This window comes from Oncorhynchus nerka, linkage group LG11 (genome assembly GCF_034236695.1).
Source record: "Oncorhynchus nerka isolate Pitt River linkage group LG11, Oner_Uvic_2.0, whole genome shotgun sequence".
Lineage (NCBI taxonomy): Eukaryota > Metazoa > Chordata > Actinopteri > Salmoniformes > Salmonidae > Oncorhynchus > Oncorhynchus nerka.
The window spans coordinates 68,747,924-68,768,528 of record NC_088406.1 but is presented as its reverse complement, the minus strand read 5'-3'; the positions used below and the strand labels follow the sequence as shown (position 1 = coordinate 68,768,528).

The window sequence follows — 20,605 nt, the reverse complement described above, 5'->3', positions numbered from 1 at the left end:
AGGGAGTAGAAAATAACATGGCTATATACAGGGAGTAGAAAATAACATGACTATATACAGGGAGTAGAAAATAACATGACTATATACAGTAGGGAGTAGAAAATAACACGGCTATATACAGGGAGTAGAAAATAGCATGACTATATACAGGGAGTAGAAAATAACATGACTATATACAGTAGGGAGTAGAAAATAACATGGCTGTATACAGGGAGTAGAAAATAACATGACTATATACAGGGAGTAGAAAATAACATGGATATACAGGGAGTAGAAATAACATGGCTATATACAGGGAGTAGAAAATAGCATGGCTGTATACAGGGAGTAGAAAATAACATGACTATATACAGGGAGTAGAAAATAACATGACTATATACAGTAGGGAGTAGAAAATAACATGGCTGTATACAGGGAGTAGAAAATAACATGGCTATATATAGGGAGTAGAAAATAACATGGCTATATACAGGGAGTAGAAAATAACATGGCTGTATACAGGGAGTAGAAAATAACATGGCTATATATAGAAATAACATGATATACAGTAGAAAATAACATGGCTATATACAGGGAGTAGAAAATAACATGGCTATATATAGGGTGTAGAAAATAACATGGCTATATACAGGGAGTAGAAAATAACATGGCTTTATATAGGGAGTAGAAAATAACATGGCTATATATAGGGAGTAGAAAATAACATGGCTATATACAGGGAGTAGAAAATAACATGGCTATATACAGGGAGTAGAAAATAACATGGCTATATACAGGGAGTAGAAAATAACATGGCTATATATAGGGAGTAGAAAATAACATGGCTATATACATATATAGGGAGTAGAAAATAACATGGCTATATACAGGAGGGAGTAGTAAATAACATGGCTATATAGGGAGTAGAAAATAACATGGCTATATACAGGGAGTAGAAAATAACATGGCTATATACAGGGAGTAGTAAATAACATGGCTATATACAGGGAGTAGAAAATAGCATGGCTATATATAGGGAGTAGAAAATAACATGGCTATATACAGGGAGTAGAAAATAACATGGCTATATACAGGGAGTAGAAAATAACATGGCTATATATACAGGGAGTAGAAAATAACATGGCTATATATAGGGAGTAGAAAATAACATGGCTATATACAGGGAGTAGAAAATAACATGGCTATATACAGGGAGTAGAAAATAACATGGCTATATACAGGGAGTAGAAAATAGCATGGCTGTATACAGGGAGTAGAAAATAGCATGGCTATATATAGGGAGTAGTAAATAACATGGCTATATACAGGCAGTACCAGTCCCGAGTCGATGTGCGGGGGTATGAGGTCATTGAGGTAGTTACCCTTTAATGCATTTGCCACCAGGAAGAGGCCGTTGTTTGGTTAGGCAGTGTTGCTGTAGCACTCATGTGATTACTGAGTTTGCTAAACAAATGGCTACTGGATTCATGTAAATAATCCTGATGTAATTCTGACAGGTAGTCATAGGCTACCAAATAATCAAGCCATGTTGGTATAGGCTACATTGTAGTTAACATTTAAATGAGATGGTTTTGGGAAAGTCTTTTCCATCTGTACCAGAAGACGGTGATTATTTGCATCATCGCTAACCGCTACTGTGTGTCCTCTAGACACACACACACACACACACACACACACACACACACACACACACACACACACACACACACACACAGAGAGAAAAGGGCTTTCTTGTGCCATTTCAGAAATTTGCAAGAAAATAGGAATCACTGATGCATTTTGTTCATGTCTTGTGATTCACTGGGCAAATGAATGCCCTTTCTAATCATTTCAATAGATTTAGTTGATTTCCTATTAATTTCAAATAAAACATTTAATGTTGTTGAATTTCATTTCAATGTCTGGTTTCGGTGTTTCCATCTGCGTTTTCTACAACGTGTATTTTGACTACAAACACAGTCGCGCATTCAACAGTGGAATGAATGGCAATCCCATCCCGGACAATATACAGGTGCATGTTTAAGTGTCTGGTGAGGAGAAGGGGAACATGTTGAAGTGTCTGGTGAGGAGAAGGGGAACATGTTGAAGTGTCTGGTGAGGAGAAGGGGAACATGTTGAAGTGTCTGGTGAGGAGAAGGGGAACATGTTGAAGTGTCTGGTGAGGAGAAGGGGAACATGTTGAAGTGTGGCCGTGTTTAGGAAGTCATCACTGGAGTGATTAAAACATGAATTAAATACACACAGCCTCTCTAACTCTACTTGTGTCTCTCCATCTTTGTTTGGTCAGTGAGTATTCCATTTTAAGTGTGTGTGTGTGTGTGTGTGTGTGTGCGTGTGGAGGTCATAATACAGTGTTGTGTTTATCTGAGAACACACACACACTCACAGAAATACAGCCAACAAATACACAATACACTGATGGAAATATTTCTTCATTTACACACTGCAGCGATATTAGATATTCCTGCTGTTAGCTGATTTATAACTTGAAGTCCAACTCCGTTAGAAATACAAAACACTATAATGTCACACCGTAACTTAAAGGGCGATATTCTAGACACACACACACACAATGTTAAAGTGTGATTGATTCTCAGTGGGGAGCCAGCAGACGTTCACCCCTAAGTGTTTGTGGTGGTCAAGATGCTCTCCGTCCATCTCTCCCCATAGCAACAAGTGCAGTGCTTTAAAAACAGTCACACGTAAGAGTGTGAAATACAGCGATTGCCAGAGTAATGAGGTTTTCCAAAAGGCCTTAGTCCGTTCGGGCCACCATAATATTGACTTAATTCATATTAATGCCACATGACAAGGCATAGCCGACTGTCAGTAACGGAACCAGGTTTTTTTTCCAGCTTGTGTGGGTGTCTGCGTGCCTGGCATTCATATGTGTGTTTGTGTGTGTGTCTCTCTCTCTGTGTGTGTGTGTGTGTGTGTCTCTGTGTGTGTGTGTGTGTCTCTGTGTGTGTTTGCCTGCGTATGAGCTTCTATCTCTCTTCTCTCCACAGTCTAGTAGGAAGAATATTGGCCTCTTCTTCCAACACACCCTGAGGGAGACGAACACTCCCAAGCATGGGCGTGTATAAATGGAATGTATAGACAAAATGGGCCCTGGTCCAGCTCTTTATACCCAAAGCAGTGTAGGCCTAACGTTATGATTATGTCTAATTAATTGGGTAATTCATTATGGAATATAAAACATTGATTTGACAGTAAACAGGGCACCACCTATCATTTATGTCGATAGGACTTTCTTAGCAAGTCGGGATAAACCGTACATGTCACAATTATAACCTCAAGGTTCTGTAGAGTTCTTTCAATGTCGGATTCAACATCTCAGAGACAGTGATATTATTTTATAACAGGAAAAAGATGTATTATAAAAACAAGGTGATACTACAGTACAGGATAAATGACTCCGTGACTAGCAATGATGAAGTAGTTAGAATGGGGAAGGGAGGGAAACAGAGAGGAGGGTTTCTCTTAACTCAAGAGTAGGAGAAGCTGTCATTTAGGATGATTCTACATGAGACAAAGCAGAGAATTTAAGAGAGAGATATATCCTGCGTTGCATGCGCTTACGTGGAATTCCATAGTAGCTCAATCTCTGGCTGGATTCCCAAATGTCCTTTTAGTGGGAAAAGGGGAGAAGGTCCTTGTTCAGACAGTTCCGGGGTGGTGTCTTTGTCCGACTGAGATCCAAGTGAGAGCAGAGGACAATCGTTCAAATTCCTACATAGGTGTTTGGCCTCCGCTCATTGAGATCGGGGGGGGGATCAATAATAAAGGGCGCTTTCCAGTTACCAACTACACCGACGTCTGAGAATCAGAAGGATTTCAGTCGTCCGTGGCTATTATTCACGTCACGCTTTTATAGTTCAGTTCGAATGGACAGCGTGGGCGGGGATAGGCTCCTAGGCCTGATTGGCTGAAATGTTCCGTGGTCACTCTTAATTAACTGTTCCGTTGTTGATGGATAAATCCTTTGTAAAAAATAAAACCGGGAAAGGTGGGTAATTGTTCAGGGCATAATGTTCCCAACGTAATGATCACAAAACATCACACGTTCTCCTTGAAATACCGAGAAGTTATTCCCAACAGGGAAAAATACACAATATCATTGAGCATTTCTACAGCATACAATGATCATAGGATACACCAGTACTTCCCCACCTAGAACCTTCTGATGTTAACAAGAATGCCGATCCCATATGAATGGTCTGGACTCTGTCTGTTTAGAGCAGAGCGAACCATTTGGCAGGTCTCTGCTGTTACGGTGCCGTCCTTTCCTGGTTTTTCCAGGGTGGGTCAACATTGAGACCAGTGTCTCATCTACAAGGGAAGCCTGTGAACATACACAATTTAATCTATATCATGTAATATTTGTATTGTATTTTTTTTTATTTAACCTTTATTTAACGAGGCAAGTCAGTTAAGAACAAATTCATATTTACAATGACAGCCTGGGAACAGTGGGTTAACTGCCTTGTTCAGTTAACTGCCTTGTTCAGTTATGGTCTAAACATTATAAGGCACCATCTAAGACAAGTGTGGCTGTTTTTTGTTGGGAAAAGGGGGAGAAGAGCGGCTGGGTCGTGTCACGTCTTTTCATCTCTACCGTTGGCATGCCGACGGGAGAGTAGATATGTATTGCGTACACTCTGCCAACTGACAGGCATTAGGAATTGGCCTGGTCTGTCGTCAACGTCAGTAATCCAAACTGCTCTAAAACCCATGTAGCAATACGCACCAAACTAAACAAGTCTCCTTTTGTTTATTTCACGGTGTTTATTTGTTTACACCTCTCATTTCCCACCGTGGAGTACGGGAGGTTTTAGATTGTTGTTGTGTGTGTAGCCTAGACGTACTAATCAAACCGGATAAGGACTTGATACCTGGTGAAAGCTGCCTTTAGCTAATTTACCTGTGTAAGCTAGTTGATTCTGACAATGTGTCTACTGTGACTACGAACAGATGTAAGTGTGTGTGTGTGTGTGTGTGTGTGTGTGTGTGTGTGGGTGCATACGTGCGTGGCTGGGTTAGCGGCAGTGTTTCCGTGTGCTCTGAGGCGTGTTAATGACAGCAGGCAGAAAATGAACAGACAATGAGCAGACTCATACATTATCTGCCGTACAGGTACAGTTCTGTGTGTTTGTAAGATGTTGATGTGCCTGTAGGATTTAAACACTCGCTCCCCAATCCCCCCCTTCCCCAAAACACGTATAAATATTGTTATATAAATGTTGCCTTCCCGTATTATGCTCATGCTAAAAATGTCTATTCTATTCCACTGAGACATTTACTTTATGTTAGTTTTCTTATCTTGTATTATTTCTTATTGTTGTTGCAAGTTAGCATTTCAGGAACCTGCACGTTAGCATTTCATTGGACAGTGTATACCATGTGTAACCTGTACATACGACTAATACAACTTGAAACTTGAGGATATGTAGTATATGTATGGGTATTCATTAGGTGTGTGTATTAGTACATGTATGGGTATTCATTAGGTGTGTTTATTATGAATCAAAATATTATCCCATTACTGGTATGCAGTTGCATTATTCCCTAGCTGGGGTTTAAAGAATAGAGTCTAGGTAAAGGTGTGCCTGTCTATTTTCTATAGTGCTTTTCCCCCTAGCTAGAATGGCTAAGTGTGTGCATGCCCGAGAGTGGGAGAGAGAGAACGAGGGAGAGATATTGCTGAGAGAATGTGTGTGTGTGTGTCTCTGTTTGTGTGTGTGTGTGTCTCTGTTTGTGTGCGTGTGTGTGTGTGTGTGTGTGTGTGTGTGTGTGTGTGTGTGTGTGTGTGTGTGTGTGTGTGTGTGTGTGTGTGTGTGTGTGTGTGTGTGTGTGCAACAGATGAGTGAATACTCCAAATGGTTAAAGCAGAGACAGCCCTCCTCTCCCCTCCCTTCCCTCGACCTCCTTTCTTCTCCCTCCTCCCCCGGTGGGTGTAAACAGACAGAGGCTCAACCTATAACGCGCCTCCCTCCCTTCTTTCAGCCCCAAGCCCCTCCTCTCTCCTGCCAGCAGCAGCACGGCTCCGAAAGAGTGCCTCAAACTTGGAGAGAGCGAGAGAGAGAAAGAAAGATTCCGTTTAGAAAGGCAGGCAGTGGCAGAGAGGGTGCGAGAGCGAGCGTGGACCAACCACCAACCAGCAGGATGCGCATTTAACCACCCACTGTCCAGCCTAAGGGGAAAAAAAGAAAAAAAGATCCAGCATTTTTTCCCTCTTTTTTTTATTCCTCCCTCTCTCGTTAATGAGTTGAGCTTGAAGCCTGAGCTTGATGCGGTAGAGAGAGTGTGATTGTTCATTAAGAGGAGCCTCTCTGTTCTGTGTGTGCGTTTGAGAGAGTGAGTGGAATAGGAGAAACAGACTACTGCCAGTAGAACCACTGAAACAGACTGTGTGCCCAGAGAGAGAGAGAGAGAGAAACCTCCAGATATATCTACGGCAAGTGTTTTGTGGAGTGGAAGACAAAAGGCGAAAAAAGCTCCAGGCAAGACCCAGCGCAGCACCGTGTCTACCCAGCTACATGCCTCTGTGATCGGGTAACGAGAGCAGCCAGGAGGGCTCTGGCCGGATCCTTTTAACCCTTTTGGGGAAGGAACAACTGGAGGATTTCTTAACCTAAGGTAACAGCTGAAACCAGTGTATTCTCTCTGCTGCTGCTAATTGACCTTCCTCAGTGTGCTGTTTTATGCACCCCTCTCTCTCGCTCTCTCTATGTGTGTGTGCGTGTGTGCGTGCGTGCGTGTGTGTGCGTGTGTGTGTGCGCCTGTGCATCCACACGCCTTGCCAGTGGTCAATGCAATGTGATTATTTGCAGCCCATTATTATTCCCATTGTCTGCTTAAGTGTGTTTAAATCATCTTCAAAGGAAAGGAGTTATGTGTGTGTGTGTGTGTGTGTGTGTGTGTGTGTGTGTGTGTGTGTGTGAGGGGACCCGTATCGCATGTTAATACGCTTCTCTCTCTGTGATTCCGTGACTCCGGCACTTTGAGAGTTGATTGGTGAGAGAGAGAGGGAAGTCAACGCTCCCCCGAAAAAAGCTCCCTCGGAGCTCGGCTGCCCTCACCACTGTCAGATGTTCTGAATTAGAGCGAATAGTTTTTGCGAAGCCGAGCCCAGTCAGTGGTCCTTTTTTTGGTGCTGCTTGTGGTCAGAATTTCCAGCCTCTCCAAATCCACCCAGGCTATAATACCAGGCAGGATGAGGGGGCTGATGCTGTGGAGGGTGATTCTCAAGCCCTTGTTTGGATTGGCTCAACAGCATAATAGATGAATTGTGTGTGTTGAGGATTTAGATTTAAAAGGCTGTGAAAAAGAGGGGTGTTTGTTTATGTAATTTTTATGGAAGCGTATATTTTCATGGTTATTTGATGTCCTGTCTTATAAGATGTGGAAACAGACAATAGCCTACAGTGCCGTTTGTAACACACGTAATAATTCCCACTCTCGTCCTGTTACGGGGAGAATAGGCCCTTACACTGCAGGATAATTGGAACCATATTTTTTTGCGGGGGGGTGTTTCGGAATTTGTCACTCTGTTACCTTTTCAATTAGCCTGTTGTACATCCCCCGACCTGCCGCTGAGTGATGGAATGATGCAACGATAACGGACTGAACTGAACAACATAACAAGTGAATAACTGTCAGGCCGGGAATAAAAGAGTGAGATGTCACAATGCACCAGCTTTGCGTTCATAAACGTCGTGGAGATGGCCAGATGTTAAAAGATGCTAAACATTATTTATGTTATTATTTAACATTTATTTTTTTTATTAAAAATGGACACGTCAGATGAGCTAGATAAAGAGGATATCATGTGATATGCTTTTATGATTTCAATATGTTCATCATCTGTGTGTTATAGAACTGGGATTTGCCATATGTTCCATCAGTTAAGGAACTTAACTCTGCCGTATTAAAAAGCAGACAATAGGAAGGAGTACTGGGGGCGCAGCAACAATGTGTGTGCTCATGCGTTAAAGACGCTGTGAAATTCCACCAGTCAGTGATTCCTCTCAGGCCCACTACCACTGAGAGGAACCTGTGGCTTCTCATAATGTCAAACAGTTCCCCCGATTTGTTAAAAAACAAGAAAGAAATGGGCCTCTCTCTCTCTCTCTCTCTCTCTCTCTGTGTCAGTCATATTTCAGATCTGCGTGCCAAAGCCTCTGACCCTGTTCACGCCCCAAATGGCACCCTATTCCCTATATTGTGCACTTCTTTTGATCATAGCTCGGTAGGTCGCGCACTACACAGAGAATAAGGTGCCATTTGGGATGCTCACAATGAGAAATAAGCTGTCAAGAATTACTGAGGAGGCCGGGGCCATGTGCAAAGGTGTTTAATGTCCCTCTCATGCGGCGGGCCTTACTACATGGTTCCACTTTAACGCGCATACTAAGCCTCTCTGCTGATTTATGGCCCAGGACCCCATTCTTTGATTCCACACTACATTGATTTTGGAGAGGGGAAATAATGGTTTGCAATGTTAGACACTGAAAGAAAGTGGAGAGAGGGGGGGGCGGACGGTAGGAGGAAATAGCTGAACCTGGCTGTCTTTCCTCTTCTCTTTCACCCTCTCTTTCTTTCTCTTCACAAATGGAAAGAGATCGCCTAGCAACGGGGCCCAGGCTGTGCTTGGTGTGTGTGTGTGTGTCTGCGTGCGTGCACGTACGTGTGTGTGCGATTATATACACTTAGTGTGTAGTAATCTGGCTGATGGACTGCATTACTGGAGCTATTACTCAATGAATAAAAGTTTTAATTCCGTTTGATACGCCGTCGTGATATTTCTCTGATTTAGCGCCTTGTAAAACGGACCAGGTCACCTTTCCTTATCCACATATTTCTTTGTTTTATTGTTCGTGTTATTACATTAAAGGGTATTTATCGTAGCGCAGGGGGGCCATTATTTTTTATTTAAATTTTTTTATACAAATGATGCCGGTTCAGAGTCCCAGACCTACATCTTGATGGCTGGGGGGTTACGTAATGGCTCAACTCATTGTTAATTTATAGAGGAAAATTGGAAAAGGCCCGACGGATCCGCTCTGGAGTAAAACAAAAAAATGTTAAATGGGAAAGGAGGGGAAATTGTGATTGACGCCGCCATTGGTGAAAAACGGCATCCACGGCCTATAGGCCTGCAGTCTATTGCATCCTCATTAGCATAATATGTGGTTATTATATAACCATGTTGTGATGGAGGGATGAGATGAGGGATGACAAAGAGCAATGTCCATGGGAATGGACATGAAAGAGGGGGTGAAGCGCTTGAAGTTTCATCGTCCGCACGGATGAGTAAAGAGCTCGTTCTATCTCTTTATCTCTGTTTCTCTCTCTCTCCAGCTCTTTGTGATTAAAGTTAATATCTCCCCATGAATCCCTTTAGAACACCCCCCCCCCTCGTCATTAGATAGGAGTGATTTACGAAGTGAGAGAGAAAGAGTGTGTGTGTATCTGCTGTTGAGGGATTGAGGAGTGAGTTTGGAGTGTTATCTAGCTAGGTGTTCAGACGGCTCTGTGATCGCTCCTTCCACTGATCTAGGAGGGCTAAAGAGAGGTACTGACTGACACTTCTGAAGGAGCACCTTCTCTCTCTCTCTCTCTCTGTAATTCTCCCCCCTTTTGTCTCTCGTTCTCATTATTTCTCTCCCCCTTCCTCTTCTCCTATATAACAGCTCCGGTCCGTCCAGGGCCTCCAGAACTCACGTTAACAACACATACACTACATACCCATCAGCCAATCGATCGATTTTATTTTGTCATCACAGCTATGCTCCAGATAAGACTTGGAGGAGGAGGCTTCTATTGTATATTGTTGCAGGCGGCTGTTGCAGGCGGTGCGCAGGAAATGGTGCCAAACAGTTAAGCTATACTCATCCATTTGGGATAAGAAGAAGGCCCCTCAATGGGTCTTGCTGCTTCCAGAATATTCTTTGTGATTGCCTGGCACGTACCACAGGGAGCCTGCTACAGATTGGACTGTTTGGCTGGGAGCCGGAGAGGAGCAGGGAAGGTTGGCCGGAGGAGAGTTTCTGACAAATAAACGGTACGCCGTCGATGGTATGCTAATTCCCCCGTCTGCCTGTGTGTGTGAGAAGACTTGTGTTTGGTGCGTAAATATGAATTAGATTGGATGCGTCCCAAATTGCACCCTATTCCCCATAATATTCATTCTTATTGTCCCAGCTCAAAAGTAGTGCACTTTAAAAAAAATAGGGAATAGGGTGCTATTTGAGAGGCAGACGCGGATGGAGATTTAGATGCGTTCGTTACAGCGAGGAGAAGCTAGTGTGTAGGAAAGAGGAAAGATCATTGAGGGAATTTATTGAATTAACCTATTATTTATTTTCAGATTGTTTCTCTGAAATTCTTCCTCTTCAGGAATGATAAGGATGTATTCCAAATCCTTCCAGAACAACAACAATAGGCTGTACTTTTCTGGCATTAATTTAGGCCTAAATCCTTTAATAAATATACACATTTCAAAAAATATATTTAAATGCAGGAAAAATGTAATAGATATTGTAATTTAAATTAAAAATTATAAAGTAGGAATATATACCATTTAAATGATAAAGAATAAGGTTTAGTATAAATAGAAAATCCAGAATTGTTTTAAGTGGTCAATTTTTTTTATTGGCTATAAAAAATAAAAGATTTATGATTCTTCCAAAAATCAAATACTAATGAATTAATAATGATTAAAATAATAATTTGACAAATAACAGCACCATATATAGTTATATTTCTATTATCATCTTATACAACCTCCCGTAAATAAAATAACATGAGCATGTACTAATTTCGGGCTGACGAGTGTGAAGGGGAAACAAAGGTCATTTTCCAAGGGAAACAAAGGTCATCATGGGGTCAAACACAGGAAATTATCCTGGTGATGGAGTAGCCTGGCCCTATGGACACACACACACACACACACACACACACACTGCTGGGTCATAAATCCTCATATGAATAATACAGGGACTACCCCAGCCACTGCATTTCCCCACAGTACCATTACAGAGGAAAGGATGTTATATACAGTCTCTTTGTGAAGGCGTCTGATTTTCTCCTCTTGTTTTCTATTGTTATCGAATTGAGATGATAGTTATTTTCCACTCCAGTTGAGAAGGACCCCTAGGCAGGTGTGTGTGTGTGTGTGTGTGTGTGTGTGTGTGTGTGTGTGTGTGTGTGCGCGTGCGTGCGTGCGTGCGTTTGTTAGAGTTCTCCCTCTCCTGATGGAGCCAGACAGAGGTTGTGGCTGTGTCCCGGGCTGTTCTGGTCCGGGGGGACGGTGACAGAGTGACCATCCTTACCGTAGCGTGGCTTAGCCGCTGACTGAGCCCAGATAGAATAACAGTAGTTTCAATTGAGGTGACGGTGATAAGCAGGGCCCATACATCACGGCGGAGAGGTAGCACCACAGGCTATCCCACGGGGGGACAGGAAAAAGACCACGGCACATCTATTCACACAATGCCCATGGTGTCCTATTCTCAGAGTGCTGATCTAGCACCAGGTCGCCTCTGTCAGTATAATTGCATTCATTATGATCTAAATCAAATCAAATCAAATGTATTTATATAGCCCTTCGTACATCAGCTGATATCTCAAAGTGCTGTACAGAAACCCAGCCTAAAACCCCAAACAGCAAGCAATGCAGGTGTAGAAGCACGGTGGCTAGGAAAAACTCTAAAAGGCCAAACTGATCCTAGATCAGCACTCCTATTCTGAGAGGCTTTGTGAATTGGGGCCCTGATCTCCTGAGCTCAGATATTATAACTGGAAAGCGTGAGGAAGCCAACGTTAACGTGTCTTAGTGAGACTAAACAAAACTAAATTAGCTATTAATGTGGTCTACCTGAATTGACAAGGCTAACTCTAAGCTAATCGCTAGGTTGTATGACTTGGCTGTGTAGACTCTCACACCTGGGAGTTAAATGGGTATGTATTAAATAAGCATGTCTTTGTCCTTTCAATGTCTCGTCTAGCTGGTGGTTATTGGAGTTGACTAAATAAATCCTTGTCGGCAGAATTGTCCCCTGTTGGCCTGGTAATGTGTGGTAACTCGATTACCCGGTAGCCATATTACCCTTGACTCTACCTCAACGTTACAAGAGCACACAACACACACACACAACACACAGTAGCTAGCTCCATCTCTCCACGGCAGCACCTGCCAGGCCTCTCTCCTCTCTCGTCTCTCTCTCTCTCTCCTCTCTCCCTCTCCCTCTCTCCTCTCCCCTCTCCCCTCTCCCCTCTCCCCTCTCTCCTCTCCCCTCTCTCCTCTCCCCTCTCTCCTCTCTCCTCTCCCCTCTCTCCTCTCTCCTCTCCCCTCTCTCCTCTCCCCTCTCCCCTCTCTTCTCTCCATCTCCAGCGAGGGGGAAAGAGGAAATAAAGCCTCCATTCAACGGCTCATAGACCGAGACGCCCACATGTATAATAGAACAGTCCAATCGTAAAGCTTCAGATTCATACACTCTCTGTGTGTGTTGTGTTCTGTGTGTGTGTGCGTGTGCATGTGCGTGTGTGTGACTGAAGAGGGGAGCGAGAAGGGTAAATCTAATATATGAGCCAGTGCCTCTGCAATCCACCAGATATTGTACTAGACAAACAGCTACTGAAGGATCATTTAGTAATAATGAATAAATGACTTAGTTCTGCTCCACATAACGGCCCATTAGGTTTGTTCCGAAAGGAGTCGAGGTGCTGATTAAATAGATGTATAAGAGCGTTTATCCTGTGTACTGGACTTACAGTGTTGCTTTGTTTTATTTCAGTCTGGAATCTCTTCTTCAGAGAACCTATTTTGTACGCTGCACGACACTTACGATTTGTACTTGTGTGTTATTTAAATGTCTCTGATAACAGTCAAGGAGGCGGTTTAAGGTAATGTTCCCTTTGTCAAACTACATAGTTGTTCATCTGTAGTGAGGCAAGGCTGGGAGATGTGATGGAGGACACTTGGCCAGAGATATGGACCAGCAGCAGCCACGTCCACCAGCCCAGACACTGTGTGGAGGGAGCACACACACTCCATCTATGAGGAAGATTGATGTGTGTGTGTTTAGGGGCGTTGTATTGATATTTTGTGTAGGTGTATGTGCGTGTGTGCTGTACATGTGTTCGGGTGATACATTGCTCATGTTTGTGTGTGTGTGTGTGTGTGTGTGTGTGTGTGTGTGTGTGCATTGACGTCCGTCAGCTTGTGTGTGTGTGTGTGTGTGTTTCTCTGTGTGTGCCCACTCCCGTCTCCTTGCATTGGAATCTATCCCCGTTGTGAGCCAGAGCCACCACTATGCCACTAGGCCCAGAGGGGATGTAGCTAGGAGGAGACCCTAACCAGTCTCCCTCTCCCTCCCACACAGAAAGACCCAGCTCTTCTATTGTTTCCGCCCGGCTCGGCAATCCCTCCCCAGGATCAAGCATCACACACACACACAAAACACACGCACGCTCCTACACACACACACACACACAGGATCAGGGCTCACGCACGCCACTCACACACACATGCACACTCTCGGAGGCTAGCTGGCTTTCCCGTTGATCATTTGAGGAGAACCTCTCCCCCCTCCAACTCCCCCTAGTCTCTTTTCATTGCCTGCTTCACTGCAGCCCTGCCTAACAAATGCTTTACCAGACCTCTCTCTCTTAGCTATATGACCCTAGGGCAAAAGGGAAGGAGAGAGGGGGATGAGGAGATGGGAGGGAGGGACAGCCAACCAACCATCCACTCACCCACCTCTTTTGTTTGGGGGTTAGAGGCACAGCAAGGTTGCGACCTTTTAAGACGAGGGGCTGGGGCTCGGGTTACAGGAGCACAGCCTGGGCTAGATGCAGGGAGGGAAGATGTCTGTCTGTCCCTGCTCAGCCACATGTGTTCGGCAATCAACTGAACAATGTCATCAGCACTAACACTGCCATTACCACATCTAACCACATGTGTCATCAGCCCCCACAGGGAGGAGACAGGTTTAAGGTTTAAACACACACACACACACACACACACACACACACACAGAAGAGCCCAATCCCCAGAGAAGGGTAGAGAAAGAGGCAGGGATGGCTGGATATAGAGAGAGATTTATCACTGGTAGTTTGGCATTGAGCTGCTCTGGTTTTAATGTGGGGTAATCAGCACCCGTCCGTCCGTGTTTCCACATGCTGGTCCAGTTGTCACGGGGGAGCAGTGTACTGAGAGGGAGCGAGGGGGTCGGCAACATACAGTCTACAGGAACAGTTGTCTGTATCCTTATTGTTTACACAGTCTACACTCAGCTGCACAAGGGTGGGTGGTAGCCACATGTGTGATGTGCACCACTGTATGAACCACATGCTGGTGATCACCACTAGTGAGAACCACATCTCAGTCTCTTAGCTACCCATAGCAGTATATACTATGTACTGAACCATTGCCCTTGGTGAACCACATCTGTGATCACCACTACCCATAAGCACCACTGGCACCACTGTACTGAACCACATGACTGGTGATCACCACTACCCATAGCACCACTGTACTGAACCACATGTGGTGATCACCACTACCCCACCACTTTGAACCACATTACTGGTGATCACCACTCCCCATAGCACCACTGTACTGAACCACATTACTGGTGATCATTACTGGTGATCACCACTACCCATAGCACCACTGTACTGAACCACATTACTGATCACCACTACCCGTAGCACCACTGTACTGTGATCACCACTGTACCACCACTACCCATAGCACCACTGTACTGAACCACATGACTGGTGATCACCACTACCCATAGCACCACTGAACTGAACCACATGACTGGTGATCACCACTCCCCATAGCACCACTGTACTGAACCACATTACTGGTGATCACCACTACCCATAGCACCACTGTACTGAACCACATTACTGGTGATCACCACTACCCATAGCACCACTGTACTGAACCACATGACTGGTGATCACCACTATAGCACCACTGTACTGAACCACATACTGGTGATCACCACTACCCATAGCACCACTGTACTGAACCACATTACTGGTGATCACCACTACCCATAGCACCACTGTACTGAACCACATGACTGGTGATCACCACTACCCATAGCACCACTGTACTGAACCACATGACTGGTGATCACCACTACCCATAGCACCACTGTACTGAACCACATTACTGGTGATCACCACTACCCATAGCACCACTGTACTGAACCACATTACTGGTGATCACCACTACCCATAGCACCACTGTACTGAACCACATTACTGGTGATCACCACTACCCATAGACTGGTGATCACCACTACCCATAGCACCACTGTACTGAACCACATTACTGGTGATCACCACTACCCATAGCACCACTGTACTGAACCACATGACTGGTGATCACCACCCATAGCACCACTAGCACCACATGACTGGTGATCTGACCACTGTACTGAACCACATGACTGGTGATCACCACTACCCACTACAGCACCACTGTGTACTGAACCACATGACTGGTGATCACGACTACCCATAGCACCACTGTACTGAACCACATGACTGGTGATCACCACTACCCATAGCACCACTGTACTGAACCACATGACTGGTGATCACCACTACCCATAGCACCACTGTACTGAACCACATGACTGGTGATCACCACTACCCATAGCACCACTGTACTGAACCACATCACCTGCCCATGACTGGTGATCACCACTACCCATAGCACCACTGTACTGAACCACATGACTGGTGATCACCACTACCCATAGCACCACTGTACTGAACCACATTACTGGTGATCACCACTACCCATAGCACCACTGTACTGAACCACATGACTGGTGATCACCACTACCCATAGCACCACTGTACTGAACCATCATGACTGGTGATCACCACTGGTGACCCATAGCACCACTGTACTGAACCACATGACTGGTGATCACCACTACCCATAGCACCACTGTACTGAACCACATTACTGGTGATCACCACTACCCATAGCACCACTGTACTGAACCACATTACTGGTGATCACCCTCTCCTCTCCCATGCCCTTTTGTCTTCAACAGTAAGTCCCTCATTAAGTAATATCCGCCTCTCACACACACACACCGCGTGTCTCTCCACTAAAGGGTTAAGAAAAGGAGCTGTGTTTGTTGACTGTGTAAAGCCTGTAAGGTACAGCTGCTCTGACATTTAGCCTGCTGCTCGTTGTTTGTTTGTTTATCCGTCTCAACACAAAGCTGTATACTAATCAGCCCTCATAGCGACAGATACAGTACACTTACTTGGCAACACATTTCTGTTGTTATTTATTTTTGTCTCCATTTCTTGGTCTGTCTCTCTCTCGGTTTTAGGCTCATTCTCGGTCTCTCTCTCTCTCTCTCTCTCTTCTCTCTTTATCTCTCTTTCTCTCTCATCTCTCCTCTCTCTCGATTTTAGGCTCATTCTCGGTCTCTCTCTCTCTCCCCCTCTCTTTTCTCTCTCTTACCTCTCTCTCTCTCTTTTACCTCTCTCTCTCTCTCTCTCTGTTATCTACCCTTAAAAAACGACAGAGAAATGTCCATTTTAATTAAAGAAGTGTTATAAAAGATACAGTGTTATAAATCAGGGTCTCTGTTGTGTTGGAAGTGCAGACACACGGACCAGTTGTTTCTCTTCACCCTATTCTATCTAAATACAACTTCAGCATGAACGTCAGGCCCTCCATTTATGGACATATGTCATTTCTGCAATTCATTTACATGTATGACAGCTAAGACAGGATATATATATATATATATATAATGTTGCTGTAGATATAATAACTTTGTGTGTGTAGCATTTATTTTTATTTTTATTTTACCTTTATTTAACCAGGCAAGTCAGTTAAGAACAAATTCTTATTTTCAATGACGGCCTAGGAACAGTGGGTTAACTGCCTGTTCAGGGGCAGAACGACAGATTTGTACCTTGTCAGCTCGGGGGTTTGAACTCGCAACCTTCCGGTTACTAGTCCAACGCTATAACCACTAGGCTAAAAAAGGATGGATAAAAAACAGAGAAAGAGAGTTACAGAGCAATGTGCCCTCCTAGATATGGTAGAGATCTATCACAATGCCCAGAGCATGTGTTCTTTTGCAGCTATGGTACACACACACACACGCTCACACATACAGACGTAGGCACACACGCCCACATTAACACCGGTCCCCCCCCCGAACGCAGACACACACACGCACGCACGCACGCACGCAAACACACACACACACACACACACACACACACACACACACACACACACACACCCTGTCCCATCATTGACATTCCAGTCTCTACCCACTAGCCCCTCTCCCAACACAGTAGACTCCTTCTCCTCCTCCCCCTCTCCTATAAAAGCCCAGTCAGACAAACGCCTCTCCCATGCCTTCTCTTTTCTCTCTCTCTCTCTCTCTCTCTTTTCTTTTCACTCAGCTCCTTAATTACCTTGGGTGTAATTAGCCACAAGATCAACCAATTATTTGTATTTAAGTAGCTACTAATTCACAACTTTGTTCCTAATAGGTCATTAAAGAGAATGTTAAAGTAAATATACTGTTTAATGTATAATTGCCTCTTTAAGAAGATAAATAACAACTTTTCCCTGAGTTTGATTTCTAAATAAGCATTTATTTGAGTAAAAATAAATGAGTAGATGTGTTTTTATAGAAGTTGATACAATTAATGGTGGCTACCTTGTGCCATTACATAATTATCCTGTTAATTCTGCATTTAAAAGTTCAGGTTTTAATTCCTTTCGTTGATTACACTTGATAAATCGCCAGGGAACACTTGTGAATTAACCACTCTCAGATGACAAGTAATTAGTGGCTAATCAGGCAACTCCCAGTAATCAACTGAAAGAGAAACAACATATTTAATAGTCATTTAATTGGTGGTGTTCAGAACGGCTGTAGATGATTCAAGGTTCAAGGAAGTGATCACCAGAAAGTGGACAATAATGTTTCCATTCTAATCTATATCATTTTATTCCATTTTAGTATTTTCTAAAGAAGTGATTTGGGCTGTAATGTGGTTTTGTCTTAATGACAGTTGTAGCCTTATGTCATGGGTTTGTGTCATCGTAGCCTTATGTAGTGGGTTTTTGTCATCGTAGCCTTCTGTAGTGGGTTTGTGTCATCGTAGCCTTATGTAGTGGCTTTGTGTCATCGTAGCCTTATGTAGTGGCTTTGTGTCATCGTAGCCTTATGTAGTGGCTTTGTGTCATCGTAGCCTTATGTAGTGGGTTTTTGTCATCGTTAGCCTTATGTAGTGGGTTTTTGTCATCGTAGCCTTCTGTAGTGGGTTTGTGTCATCGTAGCCTTATGTAGTGAGTGGCTTTGTGTCATCGTAGCCTTATGTAGTGGCTTTGTGTCATCGTAGCATTATGTAGTGGCTTTGTGTCATCGTAGCCTTATGTAGTGGCTTTGTGTCATCGTAGCCTTATGTAGTGGCTTTGTGTGATCGTAGCCTTATGTAGTGGCTTTGTGTGATCGTAGCCTTATGTAGTGGCTTTGTGTGATCGTAGCCTTATGTAGTGGCTTTGTGTCATCGTAGCCTTATGTAGTGGCTTTGTGTCATCGTAGCCTTCTGTAGTGGGTTTGTGTCATCGTAGCATTATGTAGTGGGTTTGTGTCATCGTAGCCTTATGTAGTGGGTTTGTGTCATCGTAGCCTTATGTAGTGGGTTTGTGCCATCGTAGCATTATGTAGTGGGTTTGTGTCATCGTAGCCTTATGTAGTGGGTTTGTGTCATCGTAGCCTTATGTAGTGGGCTTGTCATCGTAGCCTTATGTAGTTGGTTTGTGTCATCGTAGCCTTATGTAGTGGGCTTGTGTCATCGTAGCCTTATGTAGTGGGCTTGTGTCATCGTAGCCTTATGTTGTGGGTTTGTGTCATCGTAAACTTCTGTAGTGGGCTTGTGTCATCGTAGCCTTATGTAGTGGGCTTGTGTCATCGTAGCCTTCTGTAGTGGGCTTGTGTCATCGTAGCCTTATGTAGTGGGCTTGTGTCATCGTAGCCTTATGTAGTGGGCTTGTGTCATCGTAGCCTCCAGGTCACCAGTCAGAACTTGAAGTGTCTCGCTGATGAAGCACTAGTTATGACTGGTTGGTTGTCAGACTGTGTGTCACTTACAGTGTGTGATGGATGAGTGCATGGAGAGTACACACACACACACACACACACACACACACACACACACACACTGGGTTATGAGTTGAATTGCACAATGTAGGACAGTAAAGGGCAGAGGCTGGGGTCTATGACAGCCTATATGTACCTACCACTAGCACTGACTGTAGCCCAGTACCCATTGTGCTGTGGCTATAGGGCGACACCAGCTCTAACTATAGCTTATTGTTAAGGCAGATTCCTCTATATAGACTCCAAGTCCATTCATCCTATTATAATGAATACTACCGTCCAGCATTAGATAATACTGACCCCTATAACCTCATAACAACTCACATCTACTCTAGTCACTGCCAAGCTTCTTACAGAGAAGTAACACAGTGATTCAAGATATTCCTTGAGGGGGAAATGACAGACTGTGTCTTCTTACTGCTTTATACGAGTGGATCATTCAATGTCCTTGCAGCGTAGACAAAGACAACAGATGTGTGGATACGCTGAGCTTCCTCATCTGGTCTCAAAACAGCGTAAACGATACAATCAAACACAATCAAATTCCCATCAAAAAATACTTGTTCGGATGAATCAGTCTTTTCAGCTTCTCAGCTTGCCAGGTTTACAGCATGGCTGAACGCTCGTTGGGCAGAATTGTCTTTATCCCTTTGCCGTCTGTGTTGGCTGGGAATTGGCTCTGGGATGTGTCCCAAATGGCACCCTATTCTCTATGTAGAGCTCTAGATCCCCAGGGCTGTGGTCAACAATAGTGCACTATATAGGGAATACCTCTTATTTGATATAGTCTGTCTTTTACTCCCACCATTATACACTATATGACTTTAACTGCTGCCATGTTAAAAAGTGGCAAAAATAACTGGGGCCTTTTTAAACTCTGTGTTTGATGGTCCCCGAGTGGAGATGGGTGAGTGGAGTGGTAGAGAACCAGTGGAAAATTCATTAGTAGCAGATTTAAGATGAATGAAGTGTGTGTGTGTGTGTGTGTGTGTGTGTGTGTGTGTGTGTGCGCGTGCGTGAGTGTGTGTTTAAGTGTGTGTGCTTCATCTCCACGTGAACACTTATTCCGTTACACCACTAATGGCAGCAATATAAGCGTGCCATAAAGATGTAGAATTGGAAATGAATTCCGGTGCCAGCTAGCTTGTCTGTTTTAATGTGATTCTATGGCTAAGACAGAGCTGGAGGTTGTTTCCTATCCACCTCTGAGGATTTGGACTGACGCATGTCCTACAGACTGGATGTCACAACATCCCATGCTGACATGTCAAAAAACATATAACATAAATGGACATATATGGAGGTGAAGCGTATATGGAGGTGAAGCGTATATGGAGGTGAAGCGTATATGGAGGTGAAGCGTATATGGAGGTGAAGCGTATGTGGAGGTGAAGCTGTGGAGGTGAAGCTGTGGAGGTGAA

The 20,605-nt window shown here is 44.0% G+C and overlaps 1 protein-coding gene across 3 annotated transcripts in view; it reads left to right on the top strand.

The window, feature by feature from the left end:
- Positions 1-20,605, top strand: part of LOC115137566 (teneurin-3-like) — a 383,150-nt gene that overhangs the window by 167,038 nt on the left and 195,507 nt on the right. Inside the window, exon 1 of one of the 3 annotated variants that reach the window (XM_065024895.1) lies at positions 6,079-6,639. The exons of the other annotated variants lie outside the window; for them this stretch is intronic. The gene's annotated coding sequence lies outside the window, so the exon portion shown is untranslated. Of the gene's footprint in view, positions 1-6,078; positions 6,640-20,605 lie in introns of those variants that run through there. 3 annotated transcript variants of the gene reach the window in all.